Source organism: Muscardinus avellanarius, assembly GCF_963383645.1.
Source record: "Muscardinus avellanarius genome assembly, chromosome: 1".
NCBI classification, from domain to species: Eukaryota; Metazoa; Chordata; class Mammalia; order Rodentia; family Gliridae; genus Muscardinus; species Muscardinus avellanarius.
In genome coordinates, this window is record NC_137786.1 from 64671264 (window position 1) to 64688993 (window position 17730).

Sequence of the window (17730 nt, forward strand, 5' to 3'; positions counted from 1 at the left end):
TACATAAAGCTTATTGAACAAATTGTTTCAAAAAGAAGTTCAGTTGCCTTTTTAATGGTGTGAATGGGGATTAAATAAGGAGCTGTTATCTGGCGCCTGATATCTATTTGATCAATAAATCATCAAGTGCCTTAAGTGCTTTATTCACTATCAAATTAAATGAAAAATACTTTAACCTGCGTCCCTGGTGTCAGCAGATAAAGCTAATAATATTTTCTGTTATGTTTCCATTTAGGCGTTTAACTCTCAGAAAAATCTACTAGGTCTTGCACTGCTTGTCTCTTTCTCATAGATAGCACATATTTATCCCGCATACCTACAGACATAGGGCTTCTCGCCATCAAGGGGAAAGCTTACTTGTCTGCGGGATGAAGATCTAACCAGGCTCTCCGTTTTCACCAGGTATTTCAGTAGTCAGCGCCAACTAATATGGCTACACCTTAAAGAACGCAGGGCTTCACCACACAGGCGCCAGGGGGCTGGCTCTTGCAGCTGTTACAGGCTTGAAATAACCTTTTACCTGAGTGTTTGCCCTTTTCCCTTTGCTTCCAATTCTTAATACAATAATAAATCTAAACAATAGGCCCAGAGGGACAAATCTCTATTATTTCTCAGATTTTTCTGTCCTAGATTGGATATTATTTAATATGACATATTTTATACCTAGCTCTTCCCTGCCTTTGGAGGAACTGGCTGGCACACCCTTCCTGCACTGCACGTCTAGAACCATAGGATGAGGTATTTTATAAGATGATAAAATTCAAATCTTGTGTTTAGACACCAAACCACGTTATGTTATTTCGTGGTTTTTCTTTTTTTCACGAAAGCATCTCCCTCAGTTGTGTACATTTTGGAGAGGGATTCTACCTCCCATCCCCCCTTTAATGCTTGGCCTGTAAAAAAAAAATGCAACCGAATGATATTTGTGAAGTTTAATTGCTAACTTAGCAGCTCGGTCACACCTCCCAGCCCATTAGATGATGAAATCTCACCTGGTTAACGGGTACAGCACTGTGGCCTCGATGGCGGATGCCTGATTATACAGCCAAGCTGCTAATTTACCAAACCCCCCGGCCAGGGAGGCCTGGACGGCTACCACTCACTGTATTCATGCGGTAGCTAAGAGAAAGAACCGTATTCCCTGAGCCGCTTCCAGCTACCCGCAGAATGAGAAATGTAAAATTAGTGGAGATGTGTGCATGAAGGGAGCCGAGCAATTAGCAAGGCGCGGGCGCCCGCTGGCCCAAAGGGGGTCGGGGAGGGCGCGCGGGGAGACCAGGGCGCGGGGGCAAAGGGCTCCTTCCTCGCAGCCTGCGGTCTGCAGGCTCCGGCGGCGGCGGCAGGGTCAGCGCCGGTGCCGCAGCCACGGCTGCAACCGCGCCCAGTTTGGAACAATGCAGCAGCCCGTTGCAATGTGAGCCTGCCGGCGACTTGAGAACCACACAGGCTCCGAGCCCACCGAGCTTTTTTTTTTTTTTTTTTTTTTTTTTTTTTTTTTTTTTGGTTTCTTTCTTTCTTTCCAGCTTGGCCCGGCAAAATGTTATATATCCAAGCACTGCACATTCAGCAACCGGCTGCATATCTACTAACAGGCCGCGCGTACAAGAACATGGACTTTAGATGGAAGACCTCGAGATCCCTCGGCTTAGTACCCCAAGTCCCACCGCCCCCCCCCCCGCCCCCGCTCCCAGCTCCCGAGGAGTCAGTCACCAGCTATTCCTCCGGCTGGTCGCAGGGCTCGCAAGCCTGCGCTCAGGTTTCCCACCGCCCGGGGCGGGAAGGAGAGTAAACTGGGTATTTACAACAGGCGTGTGCGCACGCACCTCTGCCTGCGAGGGCAGGCGTCTGCGTACAGGTTCTGCTAGATGCAGTGTGGGATTGCTTGCATTTTGTAGGCTCCAACGCCACTTTGCAGCCGGGTTGTTGCTCCGAGATTGGACGAGAGGGGAGAGAGGAAGCCCCTCTTGAGGGGCTTGGCGGCTACCTTTTCTTTCTCTCCTTCCAGCTCCAAGTGGCAAGCCCAACCCTGTCCCCTTCCCACTCTCCCTTAAAACCAAACAGTTCACAAACCCTTATTTATTTGTTTGTCTGTGGTTATTGCCCATGTTATTAATTGCACCCAGGCCTTCCTTGCTCTTGGAGAGAGCAGCGGTATAAATTGGCTCTAATAAATATTAGCCGCTAGATTAGGCGAGGTGAAGCTGGCACCGCGCTCTATTTTCGACCTGTAGCCTCTGCGAAGCCGCCAGTTCTGCGCCAGATTAGCCCCATCCATCCAGTGTCAATGGTTGTCTTGTTGAGAAAATCAGTGAGTAAACAGGGCTGACAGAGAGGGGGCCCAGCTGATTACTCATACAAATAGACTGCAAACTCCTCCAGGAGAAGCTGTTTCCAGAGATGGGTTTCTCGCATTGACAAGGCTGCTTCTCCCAGGATCCTGTGTCCTGCTGTTCCCACTTTGTCCTCCATCAATCACACAATTGTGTCCGGGATGTTTTATAGAGTCACTTAATATCCCTGCCTTCATCTCTATTCACTTAGAGAATCATCTGCCATCAGGGCTAAAGGCTTTCTGCAGGACGGGACTGGCGACACACCCGGGCAACAATAGCTCTGGTGCACGCAGGACCCAGCGCTCTTTCTGATGCTAATAGAGCAGCCCCCGGGATGTTCCAGGGCAAAGCGGCCTCTATTGAAATCGCCATTAGCCCTTTGTCCACTGCATTAAATTATCCCCAGGACTAGTCCATGATAGGGGTGTGGAGGCCACAATAAGTTTTCTTTTAAAATTATTTTTTCTTTCCCCCTAAAATGGTTTTTGGATATGAGAATTGGTTATAATAAAAAAAAAAAGTTGTACATAAGTGTTTTCTCTCTTCTTTACAAAAAAAAAGGAGCAAATACTTTCAGGCCCAAGTGCCCAGAATCATTTTGGCCTCGTTCACTCACTCCTATTATTTGCAGAATTCTGCACTCCCCAATCTCCCCCTCCCATCCTCTGCCTCCAGCCAACCTGTCCCGTCCAGATATGGAAGGGTTAAGGGAAAGGGAAATTTACTTTTAGACCAACTACACAACATTTTTAAATAGAGTTTTCACAACTAAGAGGCCGGCAGGATACAAAATCACATTTTACGGGGGAGTTTTAAAGACAGAAGAAAGAATTACAAGGTATCACTCTTTAAGTGGCTCATCTACAAATTAGATTGCTACACAATTAATCAGAAAGTTAATTAATGAGCAAGTTACTAATTAGGACATTTAAAACCAGTGTGTTTATAGTGTCTTAGTTAAAAAAAAAAGCTCCTGTAGTTAATTGGCCCACACACTGATCTCATAACTGGCAGTGGAGGTTAAAATACTACAGATGTATTATTTATTATGTATAAGTTTTAATTATGTCACCACTGCATTCCATACTTCATAACTAACAGAATTTTGCAGTTAATTGGAAAGAGTGGCATTAGGAAAAATGTAATCGAATTAATATATAAAACCACTAAATACATCTGCAGGTTCTTGAGTCTAGACACATTTTTACATTTTTCTGGGGAGGGGCTTCAGGAAGAGAACTTAGGTTTCCTAACTGGTCTCTGGGTATTCAGGCTTGAAAAATCTCTCTCTCACTCTTCCCCCTCCTCCTCCTCCTCCTCCTCCTCCTCCTCCTCCTCCTCCTCCTCCTCCTTCCAAAACTGCATAAGCTTTGAAGTTTTAGGATTTATTTTGGATAATTTGCTTGGGGCTGAAAATCCAGGGGCAAAATTAGGAGTTTGAACTCCCGAGGTTTCCCTTTCACTGAAATAAAGCAATATGTCCAAAAAAAACAGGCACTTTAAAAAATCACACATTTCATAGTACAGTTTATATTAAAATGTGAATATCCACTTGGAATTTCTAGAACATTTGCAAAGGGCAAACGCTCAGTTGATTTAATTTAAAAAATGGACACATCCAGGTGAACTGAACATTCCTCTGAACATAGTATTTTCCACTAGGAGAGTCCCAAGGCATCTGCCCTTCTCAGCGGCTAAGGGTCTCTAAGCCCAGTCCCCAGGCCACACAGAGAGCTTTAGAATAGGTCCCTTGTCTCAAGAAACAGAATCTACATCTCTTCCTCTTCTCTCTACTGTATTGGTCAAAGCCCCAAACAAAGCAGACCTCTCTGCTGGACTCTGCCCGTGCCCAAGGCCATCTTCCACTCCCCAAGAGTGACCACAGCTGACTGGGCGGGTGAGGGGCCTGGCACAGTAGAGTCCTATGCCAGAAAAACTGCTTTCCCTGCAGGTCCTGGGCCTCCTAGACCCTCAATGCACCTTTCTGCCCTATTGGACGTTCTAGATTCATCTAAGGGGAGAAGGGAAGACCCTGAGGCCAGAGAGGAACTCAGATAAAAGCTTTCCTGAGAGAGGTCAATGTGCTGCCTGCAAATCAGCTTTGATGATTAGGCACTGGAGAAAAGGACAACACACACACACACACACACACACACGCACGCACGCACGCACGCACGCACGCAAGCAGGCACCCAGGTTACCCTGGCGAGGAGAACACACATAGGTAATTTTAATGAAAGAGGTTCCTGTACCACATTATTAGCAATAAATCTACACCATTCTTTGTTGGTTAAAATCATTATGATCATCATCGCTATCATTACTGAACTCATTATTCTTGTGTTACTATCAGAGTAGATTTATGATAATACCCACCATTACGCCTGAGTTAAAGAAGGTGTAAAGGTTTGATTAATAGCTGCTTTCACGTTTTAATACTCAACATTTTCTCACATTTTTTCTAAATAAGGGCCGTGATAATTACAGGCAATAATTACTGCTTTTGTTAGCAGTATGTAATTAGCTTCATATGCATTGTTCTTTTTTTAAAAAAAAGGAAAAAGCTCGGGTTTGGGAGCTGGGTCACAGGTCCAGGGTGGGCAAACAGCGCTTGGATCAGTCACCATCCTGTGGGCTGATAAATTGAGAGATGAATCAGCAACACTGCCCCAAAGCCACCTGCTCTGGACACAATAATTTGTTCTGAATGAACAATGAAATACTGGGAAAGGTTTACTGAGAGGTTGGTTTGCTTTGGGACCTGCTCTTGTCTGGGAGTCATTGCTTCACCAGGATGACTCCTCCCTGGCCTAGGGCAATGTGGTAAGTATCTGTGCTCCCCAGTTTATAATGCAGGGGCCTGCTCTCCTCCGCCTAGCAGGCCCCGGAGCTCAGTGGGTCGGCCCAGCATCCATCATCCTCGCAGGCTGAATTAGCCTGGAAACTTCCCGGGCCTGGGAGCTCCCAGACTATCTGTCCCTTAAAGGTTACACGCTGCCGGGCCCCGCTTTGTCTTCCCCGTGCCCTTTCCTGGCAAAAATGGAGACATCACATCCTTGCCCAGCCCCGGCTCAGTATTTATGAAGGTTTTCTGACAAATAGGCAGGCTGGCCACGCATCGGTGACTGCCTTCATTCCGCACTTGGCTTGTTTACATAGGACCAGCACCATTTCCACGGATTAAACAAATCACAGGGAGAAGGAGACATTTATAACCCGCCAACGAGGCCACAAGGCAGTTGGAAAAAAATGTGCGTGCGCGCGCGCGCGCGCGCGCGTGTGTGTGTGTGTGTGTGTGTGTGTGTGTGTGTGTGTGCGTGCGCCCGCCTAAGACTGTGCAAGGGAAAACGAATGTCCTGCCCGCAAGGCTGACCTTCGGGACACGGTGGTCCTGGCGCGCATGTTTGTCCTGTGCGCTAAAGCTGCCTGCAATTGGGGCGGGTGGGTTGCAGTGTCAGGGAGGTCCTCATCTCTGGCTAGAGGACCAAATTACCCCAGGGTTGGACCCTTTCGACACAGACACAAAGGCCAGGGAAGGAGGGTGCGCGTGCCCCCAGCCTGAGCGAGTTTCTGTGTGCACGTGTCTGTGTTTGCTCGTGGGACCCTAGTGGGACGGTCACCCTGCAGTTAATCCTTGGCAGGCCTGCTTGGAGAAGCTCCCTCCCAGGGGAGAAGCCTCTGCTACCCTCAGCGGGTTAGGATTTTCGCCCACCTCGGGCTCTCCCAGGCCTGCGAGCGGCGCGGGCAGCCGGGTGTGTGTGCACCCTCATCTCTGTGGCGGGTGTGCAAGAGATTGTACTGTGGCTGTATGTCGCAGGTGTGCTGGGTGCAGCGTGTGTGCGGTGTGTGATGTGCACGTTTGCACCGATGTGTGTGTGTGTGTGCGTGTGTGCAAGCGCGCGGGCCCGTGCTCCTGTGCTCACACTTGAAGTCAGATGTTTCTCGGGCTCTCCCTCGCTTCACCCGGAAGTATTCGCTGACCCATCCACCCAATTAAATAAAACAAAGCAGAGGGGCTGACGGGCCTCGGGACGGCCCCGCCGCGAGCCGCAGCCGCAGCCGGGAGGAGTCGGCGGCGCCCCGGGGCTGCGCCGGGCCCGCAGCCTCTGCGCACCGCCCGGGCCTCGGCGACACCCGGCGGCGCCCGGGCCCGCGGGAGGAGGAAATTCCCTACAAAATAGCAATGGTTCCGAGAAAAGGATCACAACAAAATATTGAATAAATTCCCTTTTAATTTATTTGATCATTCCACATTACGGGGCTATGAATTGCTCAAATTTGATAACAAGTACTCAATTCAACTCATTATGTAAGTTAAATTAGACTTCGATAAAATTTCAGTGGCGCGCAGTGGTTCCTCGAATGAAATGTAATTTGTGCAAGAATTTGTTGTATCTGTCACAAATATTTCCAATTAGCGACCGTAATTATTTGATAGTTTCTGCAATTATGGCTTAAACGGGTGAATTTGGGACTGTGGAGGACCCTAATTGGCCTAAATTTGATATTTTGCATATTTGCATAATGAGGAAATTGGTAGAAAATTGTGTTCATTCATTTGTGAAAAATCCTATGAATTTTATGAATTTGAAAGCTCTGTTTGTGCAGACTGTGACTTTGCCTGCTGATCCCTGAGGAACTGACGCTGAACGCCTGGGTGGGCAGCGCGCCAACTTCTCTGCCGCAGGAGGGGGTGGGGAGAGGAGGAGGAGGAGGAGGAAGAAGAGGATCCAGAGGGGAAGGCCGCGGGAGCGGCGGGGGAGGCGGGACGGGCGCTGGCTGCCCGGCGGCGCTGGCTGCGGTTGGACGCCCCCTCCCCCTCACTCCCGGTCACCCCGGGGTGAAGCTGGGTGGGCTGGAGTGGGTGGGGAAGTTGCACGGATGTTATGCCTCCGGGTTACAAGGGGTTGCCCTGTAGTATAACTGCTGCGCGCGCACACGCGTACAGGTACACACACACACACACACACACACACACACACACACACACACACTCCCAATGAGAAATGTGCCCAATCCGCCAGGTGGAAGGGGTAATTGTGGAGGGGTGAGGTCTCGAGATGATGGTAACTGTGCACTTGTTTAAGTTAAATTGCCAAAGCTTCTCCTCTCCGTAAAAATGTTTGATCTATGGCGCTGTCAATTTAAAGTGTTTAAAGAGAAGCAAAAGCATAGATTTTAAGCTGCTTTGCCCAGCACCCATTCATCATGCATCAGGGATTTTAAAGTTTCATGGTTGCTGTGGTTTAACATCTCAACTCTCTGACACAAGAGTCTGAGTGGAGGAAATAGCTCTGCAGCCAGAGGCTGATGGCTGAAGGAGAAAGATCATCGGGCCAACCGCAAAACGCACAGAATATGCATTTCACTTCATACAAAGGGGGCGATCTATTAACATAGACCTCGTACAGAGGGCAGGGTGGCTGATAATTATACATAGAATCAAAAGCCGCTTTTTAACTGGAAATCACTAACCAATGCCACCAATACCTCTATGGGAAGGAGGTGGGAGACAGGGGGTCAAAAGAGAAGCCAAAGGAGACCCCCCAACACTCCCATTTCATTTCTAATAAATAATGACACCCCCCCCCCCAGTGTGTTGCTACAAATATCCGTTATTTTCATCAAAGCCCATCAGGAAATGTCACCCTCTATGTTTCTTGAATGTAACATTTTAGATACTCCCTTAATTTCTATAGATCTTGAATGCATAAAAACGACCCAAACAGAGTCATAGTGAAGAACATGATATCTTGCTTTTCAGTTAAGTGCTCTGTGAAACCGCTCTACTTGCGAACATTACTTTTGCTAGGAAGGACTTTCTTATCTACATGGAAGTGGGTAATGTGGGTGTCTAACAGGCTATAATGCTTAAGTGCTTTGTTTCACAGTGCATTTTCAGTAAAGGTCAAAATAAATTCATCTCCCTTTAATGCAGTATTTATGTTTGTGCAAGGTTTGGAATAAAATTGCCATTAAAAATCCTTATAAAAAAAGAATAGGAAAATGGAATCTGTGTCTCTGGTTCGATTTTTTCATGGACAGGGAGGTATCATTTAGAGAGGGAACAAATAGAAGATAATCAGTCAGCTACTTGAGATGAAATAGGAACAATGCAAAGAAATGATTTAACTAATAGGAGCGATGAATTGTAAACGGGTGCCTTTCAATGTTAATTTAAAAATTCTTGAAAAGAGTAAAAAAAAAAAAAAAAACAGATGCCCTTGGTGCCTTGGTGTTTAGTGCTCAGAAAATAGGGACAATAATATCCTTGCCCCTGCTCCAGCAAGAATGTTGGTTACTATTGTCTCCTACTATTGTTCTTGCTAATGGCCTCATCCCCATCTTACTATTAGCAGCAGTAGTAATACTGTTGTGCCTTTATAATGAAGCTAAGATGCAAAGAAGGATCTTGGGGGCAAGGTTGAAAACCAGCCTAAACCTTTTTTATTTTTAACAACATGGGAAGGGGCAGGTCATTCACATCTTTGTAGTTTGCACACATGATCAGCAACCACCCTGAGTTGAATCATCTTCAGAGACAAAGAATAATAGTTCACTCTCTTCTTCATTTAACAGTACATCATCTTAAATTTGGGGAATATAGATATTATTTATTTAACCTGATCAAGAAGTCATGAAGCATCGCTTCTGGGCTGAAATTTAAGACTACCTCCAATCATTCAGGTGAACAGGAAACACAAGAGTATTAAAGATGCAAGATCGGCTTCAAGCTTTGGGCCAAGATATAGTATTAATTTTTGTGCTTTTTTTTTTAAACTGAGGATTGAACTCAGGGCCCTACCTGTACTTGAGTACTGAGGGGCACGCCTCTACCTCTGAGCAACACCCCCAGCCCTTTTTATTTTGACACAGGATCTCACTAAGTTGCTGAAAATCTCACTAAGTTGATGAGGCTGGCCTTGAACCTGTGATTCTCCTGTCTCAGACTCCCAAATACTGTGATTATAGGCATATGCTACCATGCCTGGCTATAATTTTTGCAATTCAATTGTAGGTTCTTTTTTTTTTTTTTTTTTTTTTTTTTTTTTTTTTTTTTTGGCGGTACTGGGGATGGAACCCAGGGGCATTCTACCTCCAAGCAACACCACCAGCCGTATTTTTTTTTTTTTATTTTTCTTTATTTTGAAACAGGGTCTCCTTGAGTTGCAAAGGGCTTCACTAAGTAATAGCTGAGGCTGTCCGCGAACTGCGATCCTACAGTCTCAGCCTCCCAAATGCTGGGATTACAAGCGGGTGCCACCACGCCCAGCATAGGTTCTAAAAAAAATTAATTAAACAATTTTTGTGCAAGTATATATAATGATGTCAGTCAGTGTTACCCTCCAAGCACCGTGTCTTTTCCATAAATATGACTGAAAGTTTTTGGTTGTCCTTGTTATGAATATAATGACCCCCAACAGCAGAAAACTTATCCAGAACAGTTATGATCTTGAATGCTCACTCTTTTGTTACCCACATGCTCTAAATCTCCACAGTAAAAATTTTTATGAAAATCAGGATGGAAAAAAAAAACAGGAAGACTAAGAATTACCACTCAAGGTCCCTTTGATTAAGAAAAAATCTTTTATTTTCTGTCACCCCCACACCCTTACCCCAGGAAATACTGGTTGCCCTCATCCTACATAGTTCAGGACCAATTTGTAAGTTTTAGTACTAGAAATAACAGTGGCTTTCCAAGTTTTCAATCCAACCAAATTCATAAAAAAGAGGATCTCAGTGGTTTATGAGACTGCAGGAAAAGGTGGCGCACTTATGACCAGTCCTCCCATGGTCAAGCATGGGGTGCCTGGTTCCCTGGAGAAAGTCCAGTTCCTGTGCTTTGAGGGATTGCTCCCAAGCAGAAAGGGAGAGGCTGCAGGGAACAAAGCCATAGCAATGTCACCAGGGTCCTTACTTTGGTCCCTTATTCTGAACATTTTAGGTTGGAGCATTCATTTGCCTTTCTCATCTCTTTCTAGTTTTCAATCAAATGTATGCCCAGGATAAGTATTTACCCTATACAAATGGATGAAAATGAGACAACAGAATCCACTGGGCTGGCTTAGCCGTAGAATGTTTTTTTTTTTAAAGATTTTAATTGTAATAGATTACTATATTCTTGTGTCTTTTGTTTCACTGCATCTATTTGCCTCCTTTCCTACCACCAACCTCTCCATCCTGACCATCTGCATGTCTCCCCTGGGTTATTGCAGCAATCTCCTAACCACTGTCTCTGGATCTAGTCTTTTCCCCAATCAGTTCATTCTGCTTGGAGTAGACAAGTTAATTTTCCTCATCAAATCCCTTTCCTACGCTCAATAGGCCAACAGCTCACCCTTTCTAAAGGTTAAAATCCAAATTCTATGGACAGGTTTTCAAGTCTTTCAATAATCTGGCTCCAGTCTCTGTCCAAACTCATCTCCCATTGCTGGTTCACTGGCCCCTGGGTTCCAGCAAGATCTGTTTTAGAACGTTCCTTGTTTGCATGCTCCAACCAGTTTCCCATACCAGGAATACTCTACTGCCTTTGTTTGCCTGTTTTCTATGTGTTACTTGAGATCTAGCTAGCCTCTCACTCCTCTGTGAACTCACTCACTCACTCACTCATTCATTCAATAAACATTATGAAATATGCCAGGTACTATGCAAATTTCTGGGGAGACGAACTGGCCACATCCCATGGAGAAGACACCATGTCAATCATGCCATCTACTAGATCCTATGAGACCCAAAGTACAGTGAGGTTTTTCCATCTAGTCATTGCTCCCTAGCCTAAATTCTCTCTTTTCTAAAGCCATCATGCCCATTGGAAGCTAATCCTATTCTACCTAATACCTTCTGAAACCCTTCCTTTCTTCCTTCCTTCCTTCCTTCCTTCCTGCCTGCCTGCCTGCCTGCCTGCCTGCCTGTCTGCCTGCCTTCCTTCTTTCCTTCCTTCCTTCCTTCCTTCCTTCCTTCCTTCCTTCCTTCCGGAAACCAAGGGACGTCTTTGAATCATTAGACACATCAGAAATACTGTTTGGTAAGAAAATGGAGTGGGCTGAGTTGACCACTGTCCAGGACCTGCCTAGTGGAGATCTTTTATTTTTGGTACTGAGGAGTGGACCAGGGGCACTTTACCTCTGAGATACAACCTCAGCCCTGTTTTCTTTTTTTTTTCTTTTTTTTTTTTTTTTTAGTGGTCCTGGGGTTCCTGGAAGCCCTTCTACTTCCAAGCTACACTCCCAGACCTATTTTTTTTTATACTTTTTATTTGGAAACAGGGTCTCTAAGCCAGTGCGGCTGGCTTCGAACCTGCACGATCTTCCTGTCTCCGCCTCCCGAGTGTAGGGATTACAAGCATGCACCACCACGCCTGGCTCCTGTTTTCTATTTTGAAACAGATTCTTGCTAAGTTGCTGAGGCTGTCCTTGAACCTGTGACCCTTCAATCTCAGCTTCCCACATGCTGGGATTATAGGTATATACCCCTGTCCCTGGTTCAGGATTGCTCTAAAACCAGTAGGCATGAAAAATCAAATTTAAATTTTCTAGGGAAACTTTCAGTTACACATAGCTGATTAACCATCTGTATTTGTTTCAGGTCTCCATTGAAGACCCTCTGAAATAGTGGTAAAAGGGATAAAGAAGGAACCAAACAAAACAGGCAGAGGACAAGGAAGGAGATAACAACAGGGGAGAAATGCAGCAACATTTTGGAAACTAGAATGAGTAAGTCCAAGGGGCAATTGACTTAGCAGATCCCCAAAGAAATGAGACCTGAGCCTATAGTGGGAGAAACCAAAAAGGATGACAACAGTTCATGCTCCCGCAGCCTGGGGAGGCCCAAGATCTGGAAGTCCCTTAGGCACCTCTGAAGGTGGTTGTGAGAAGAGGGATTGCAAATAGAAGGTGAAGGACCCCTTTAGAGATAAACCAATGTCGTCAGCCTCTTCTCTACTAGAAGCTGCTTAGAAATTTTATTTGAAGATATTTAATGATCAAGAATTGGGGTATACCACTTGGGGTGGGTATGAGACAGAAACAAAGGGGAACGAAGTGAAAACGCACAGGTTGAATAGTGAATTCTCTAAACTTCTTTCCCTATTTGCTCTCCGAACACCAATGTCCTGTGTTTGTACCTCTAAGAAGGGCATCTGGAGGATTCTTCTCTCATAAAATCTGTCACAGCCACTGGCCAGTGGAGGTCCCCTAAAAAAGAGAAGAGTGAAGCAAGGCGAAAGCTGTAAATGGGGAGGAGACAACAGTCACTCCCGGGAGCCAGGCTGGGGAATGTCAAATCATGTTCACAGTTTGGACAATGTTCTTGTCCTTGTTTGAGTAACGACATGGTTACAGGGAGGTCTGGTGTTGTCTGATCTGTTCCAGAGTGGCTTGTCTGGTGCTGATGGTCTGTGAAAGTTCACCTTCCACAGAAGAACACCAAGGCTGGGCTGGTAGTGCGAGGCCAGTTCCTGATGGCAGGGAACCTTTTCTTCCTTTCAAGTGTTCATGTCTTTGAAAGCTGCAGAGCCTGGGAAGCCTTCCATCAATTTCTCTCTAATCCTGCTTGAATTTACCTTCAGGTCAAGCAGGACTTATTTGTCCAGTGCTGATAGACTGCGTTTGCAAGCTCTGCATTGCTACTCTTTTTGAAAGCATCCTTGGTTTGGCCTGACCCTGTCCTGTACCAGGTCTTCATGACCCAGGATCACATGAACCAGATCTGACCCTGACTGTTTCTACTCAATTCATGGATAGAGACAAACAGCTCCTTTCTGCGTAAACATAGAGCTTCCCTCTTACCATTAGTTCCCTTAAAGACATCTCCTCATCTGAAAATGCTCAGATTTAATATCACTCTGTGAAGCCAAGGCCCTCAGAGCCAGGGATGACTAGCCAGTCTTCCTGTCACTAATTTCTCCCCCGTCCAGTCCATCTTCTCTGTCATCAGAATCACTTTTAAATCTCTATTTCATGTAGTCTCTGCCATTCCTTTCCTTCTTCTCTCGGAGAAAGGACAAGTTCCTTATCACAACCCCCAGGTCCTCCTTAATACAGCCCAACCTACCTCCACAACTGCCTCTTCCCCTAGATTTGTGACCTTCCCACACTCCCAGGTGCTTCCCAAGGCTGGAGGTCACAGAACCACTCCTTTCTCTGTGGTGCCTGGCTCAGAATCCATCTTTGAAGCAATATTAGTAACTCCTTTTCTTTCTCTTACTGTACTTGTTTTCACATATTCAAGACCCGCCAAGTCTCATGGGTTGTGGCTCTGATCTGTCCCCTCCATGGCTGGTGCAATGTCCTGACATTCCCTGTGCCCAACAAGAGGCCTGGAACAGAGGGATGGTGCCAAGAAAGCCTACACAGAGAGGGTTCCTTCTCCCTCATTCTCTTGCAGTACCCTACTTTTAGCAGACAGACATCACTCATTTCCAAGGTGGTCCATCTGAACTTGGAACGTTTTCCTTATTTCAGACGCAGATTTGTCTCTCTCCTAAATCTAATGCCTTGTGAGTGCTGGAAGCCAACATGTGTCCTTCCTGCCTTTGCTTTTACAGGAAAACACTAGGAATTTTGCTACCCTGGTCTTTCCTCTACACATATCCCACTGTGTGTACAGTCTTGGAACGTGAAGCCCAGAGCTGGATGCACATTTTCAGATGTAATTTGAGTAGTTTAGAGTAAAGGAGAACCATCGGTTCCCTCCTTCTAGTCCCAAATCCCATTAGATTATTTGGCCCCATTGCCATTGAGTTTATAGCCAACTCAAATGCTCTGTCTTTGGGGGGTTTTCTCTCCCTGTTTGGTAAGTGTTGCAGCTAATTCATGCTTCTCTCATCTTAACTTGTACAATTGATTTTTTGGACCCATGGGGAGAGGCTTGCTTTCATCCCAGTTACATTTCATCTTGCTATATTTAGCTCATTATCTTATCCTTGGCAAGGACTTGTTGCATACCAGTTCTTTTCCTGATTAGCATCAGCTGCAATTTTTGATGAGCATGCTCTGTGTACCATCTTTTAAATTTATATGGATGCTAAACAGTGCAGGGTTAAGGTCAGAACCCGTACCCTTCATCCTTCTGTCTTAAGTTTTTTTGTCTTTCTCTCTTATACTCTTTCTTCCCTGTTGTAAAGCTGCTCCCGAGGGCCCACATTCCTTCCTGGTTGATAGTTATCCAAATCAGTCCTTTCAGGACATTCACAGGCTAGGAATCCACCCAATGGTCCTGGCTTTGCACACACTGTTTTTTGTCAAGTTCGTAGGACATAATAAGATGCAAGCTCTCCCTAATTTGAGATTAATTAGGCCCATCCCACTCTGGTGTGTTTGGTCCATTGCATCTGTCCTGGAGACCCAGAGGTCCGTCTTCTGTTGTAAGAGTTCACAGTCCATCCTTTTAGCACCCTCTTCTACAATATTCTTTGGAAGAGATAACTTCTCTTTTTCCCCCCACATCGCTAGTGATGTGACACATTTCATATTTTCCAAAACATAGGAAATATTGGTATCTGCTGAATATATGACGTAGCTCTACAATGACACCTGCCTAAAGTGTTTGTTTTGTTTCTAGAAAGTAAGTCTAATTTCACCTAGGAACTCCATAAAGTTAAGCTACCTTGTGGGAAGCCCACCAAGGACTGACTCAAGACACTGATCACATTCAGTGACCATCTACGCTCTTTGGCCCCTTCCTAGCATTGCTATGGCGATGCCCTTTTTCCTTCCTTCCCCAGTCCCTATAATTCAGAGCTTTGAGGTTACTGGGCACTTCAGTGACAAGGTGTGTCTGGTTCAGGGAGAAGGATATAGGCCTGAGAACTATAAACAATCTTAAGTCAGATTTTCCATCTGTGGAGTATATTTCAGGATGTTTAAAATATGAGATTGAATGTCCCAATCTAACCCAAATCTATGCCAATGTATAGAATAATCAAAAGAAAAGGGTAGGAGAGGAAGAAGGCTGAGGTTGATTAATGGAGGAGCTACATTCGAATATGTGTATAAGTGTGAATGTAGCATGATTAACCTGGACACTCATTGTCAGGAGAGGGGGGAAGGGGAAGCAGGAGGGGAAGGCACCAAGCATTGTGTGAATGTATGCCATTTTCATTATGAGCCACATAAAAATAAAATAAATTAAAGAGAATAATCAAAAGAAATGAACTTAGAGAGTTTGACCCTCTTCCTCTGCTCATATACCTTTTGGGTTGCTGGTCAATGGTGTCCCCTTTCCTGGGAGAGGGGGCAGGAGAATGGGAGAAGAACCTCAACCATAACATGGCCTCAACACCAGAGGTAGATTGTAGGCTCGGAGAATGATGGGCTTAGCAACAATGCCTGAAGCACCTCTTTAAAAATCAGTTCAAGATATTACTTCTTATAAGCAACCTTTGCAGCAGAACTCCTACCAGGCTGGGTTAAACCCCAGAGCATCTTGGGAACATCTCAGTCTCTGCCCTTCCTACATCATTTTGAAATGATATTCCTGACATTTTGGTCTGCCCACACTATGCCTTGATTTCCTCCAAGGGTCGAGACGATCATACTCATCCTTGCACCCCAAGTGCCTAGTTCTGTGCTTGGTGTGGAGCAAGGCTTTGACAAATATTTACCAAACTTAATGGAGCATTTTCTTAAGGCTCTTAAGTTCGTAATGTCCACTGTACATTCTCCACTGTACTCCCCTCTCTCTTAATTTTAAAAGGCCATATGAAATTTAATACATTATTTCAGATTCATGAACACTTTGCTCATTACATTAGTCTTGTTAAAGGAATCCATTATTCCAGAAATCTCGTTAGGAAAGAGCTCTTTGTCATTGTAGAGTTCTCCATGAATTGCTAAAGCTCCAGAGGACAGGGGATACCATACTTTCTGCTTTCTTAAGATTCCAGAACGCTAACGAGGAGGGAAAACTTTAGACATCATCTCATCAAATCCCATAGTTTAGGAATCAGAAACTGAAGCTCAGAGATTTTTCCAAAGATACGCAGTAAGGGGCAGAGTGAGGACCCAAACCCAGACATGTGACCCTAATGTTCTACCCACCATTCTGCACCCCCCACACACTACACAAGACCTGATTTCCAGACCTCTGGCCTCTCCATCCCCTTCAGGTTGGAGACTGAGCTCGCTGTGAGGACCAGTGGCACAGGATGCAGAGGCTGTGGGCTGGGCAGGCCTCCCTCTGAGGAGCAGCTGCACTGGTCATGTGGGGGGTGAGACCTAAGGGGCAAAGTGGACTTCCTGCTTGGCATCCTCCACCTGGCGGCCATTACATGTGGTGGTTGCGGGGTTACTAAAGTGTCCTGTCATTGACTTTTGCAGGGACACTTACAAGCTATCATCCTTCCCACACATGGAAGAGGGAGGGCTGATATGTGGTGGTGATACGCAGAAGAGGCACTGCTGGCTGGTGCACATGTGGTGGCCATTGGTAGAGCAGCTCTGAAGGCTGGAGGGACGAGGGTGAATGTTGCCGGTGGAAGCCAAGCCACACGGGCCCCTGACTGGGCTCTCCAGCGCCTTTGACACACTAACAGGACAAGTGTCACAGACTGGGTCCCTTGTACTAAGGAGCTGATCTGGATGCATTAGTTTTAGACTCCAGTCTATTAACACCCCCACCTAAAGGAGAGAGGCAAGCACAGCCCTTCGCTCCCAGGGAACACAGATCTCTGTGGTACACCGGAGCCAGGGATGGGGCAGATCCTCCAGTTTTTCTATATTTCCCTTCACTCTCTTCAAAGCATGCCAAACCTCTCTCGAAGGTTTCCTTTTCCTTTTCTAAACGATGGCAGCTGCCATGTATAAGCCTCTCCTTTCTCAACAGCCTTGGTGAGGGAGTTGTGCAGTCCTCCACGATGGGGCGAGTGGCAGCCACGGATCTGTCACCCAGGCTGCAGAACTTGCCTATCCAGCCTCTTCTCAGTGAGACTCTGTTTCAAAATAAAGAATAAAACAATAGGGCTGGGGGTGTAGCTTGGAAGTAGAATGCTCCTGAGTAGAATGCCCCAGATCCACACACACACAAAAGAAACAACTTTTGACTTCTTTTTACATAGAGTTCCCCATCCCTGTGTAGAGCTGTGGAATGGAGAAGTGGCATAAGAAGGAAGGTGGGAAGGCTCGGGAGCTGGGACACTGCAGTGGCTGTCCTTTGTTGCCTAGCCTCCAACTCCTTATAAATGTCTTCCCTCATCTTTCATAGCAGGGGGCAGAACAGGATGGGGCGGGGCTGGCCTTGGGTTGGCCTGGGGAGTAAGTATGAGAATGGATGTGGATGCTGTGACATCACTTGGTGATGGCGGGCATGGGATGTCACATGTAGAGGCCCAGCAAGCATACGGGCATGCTGGGGAGACGGCTGAGGAGTCCACCATCACAGAGCAGGATGTGGCTGCAGA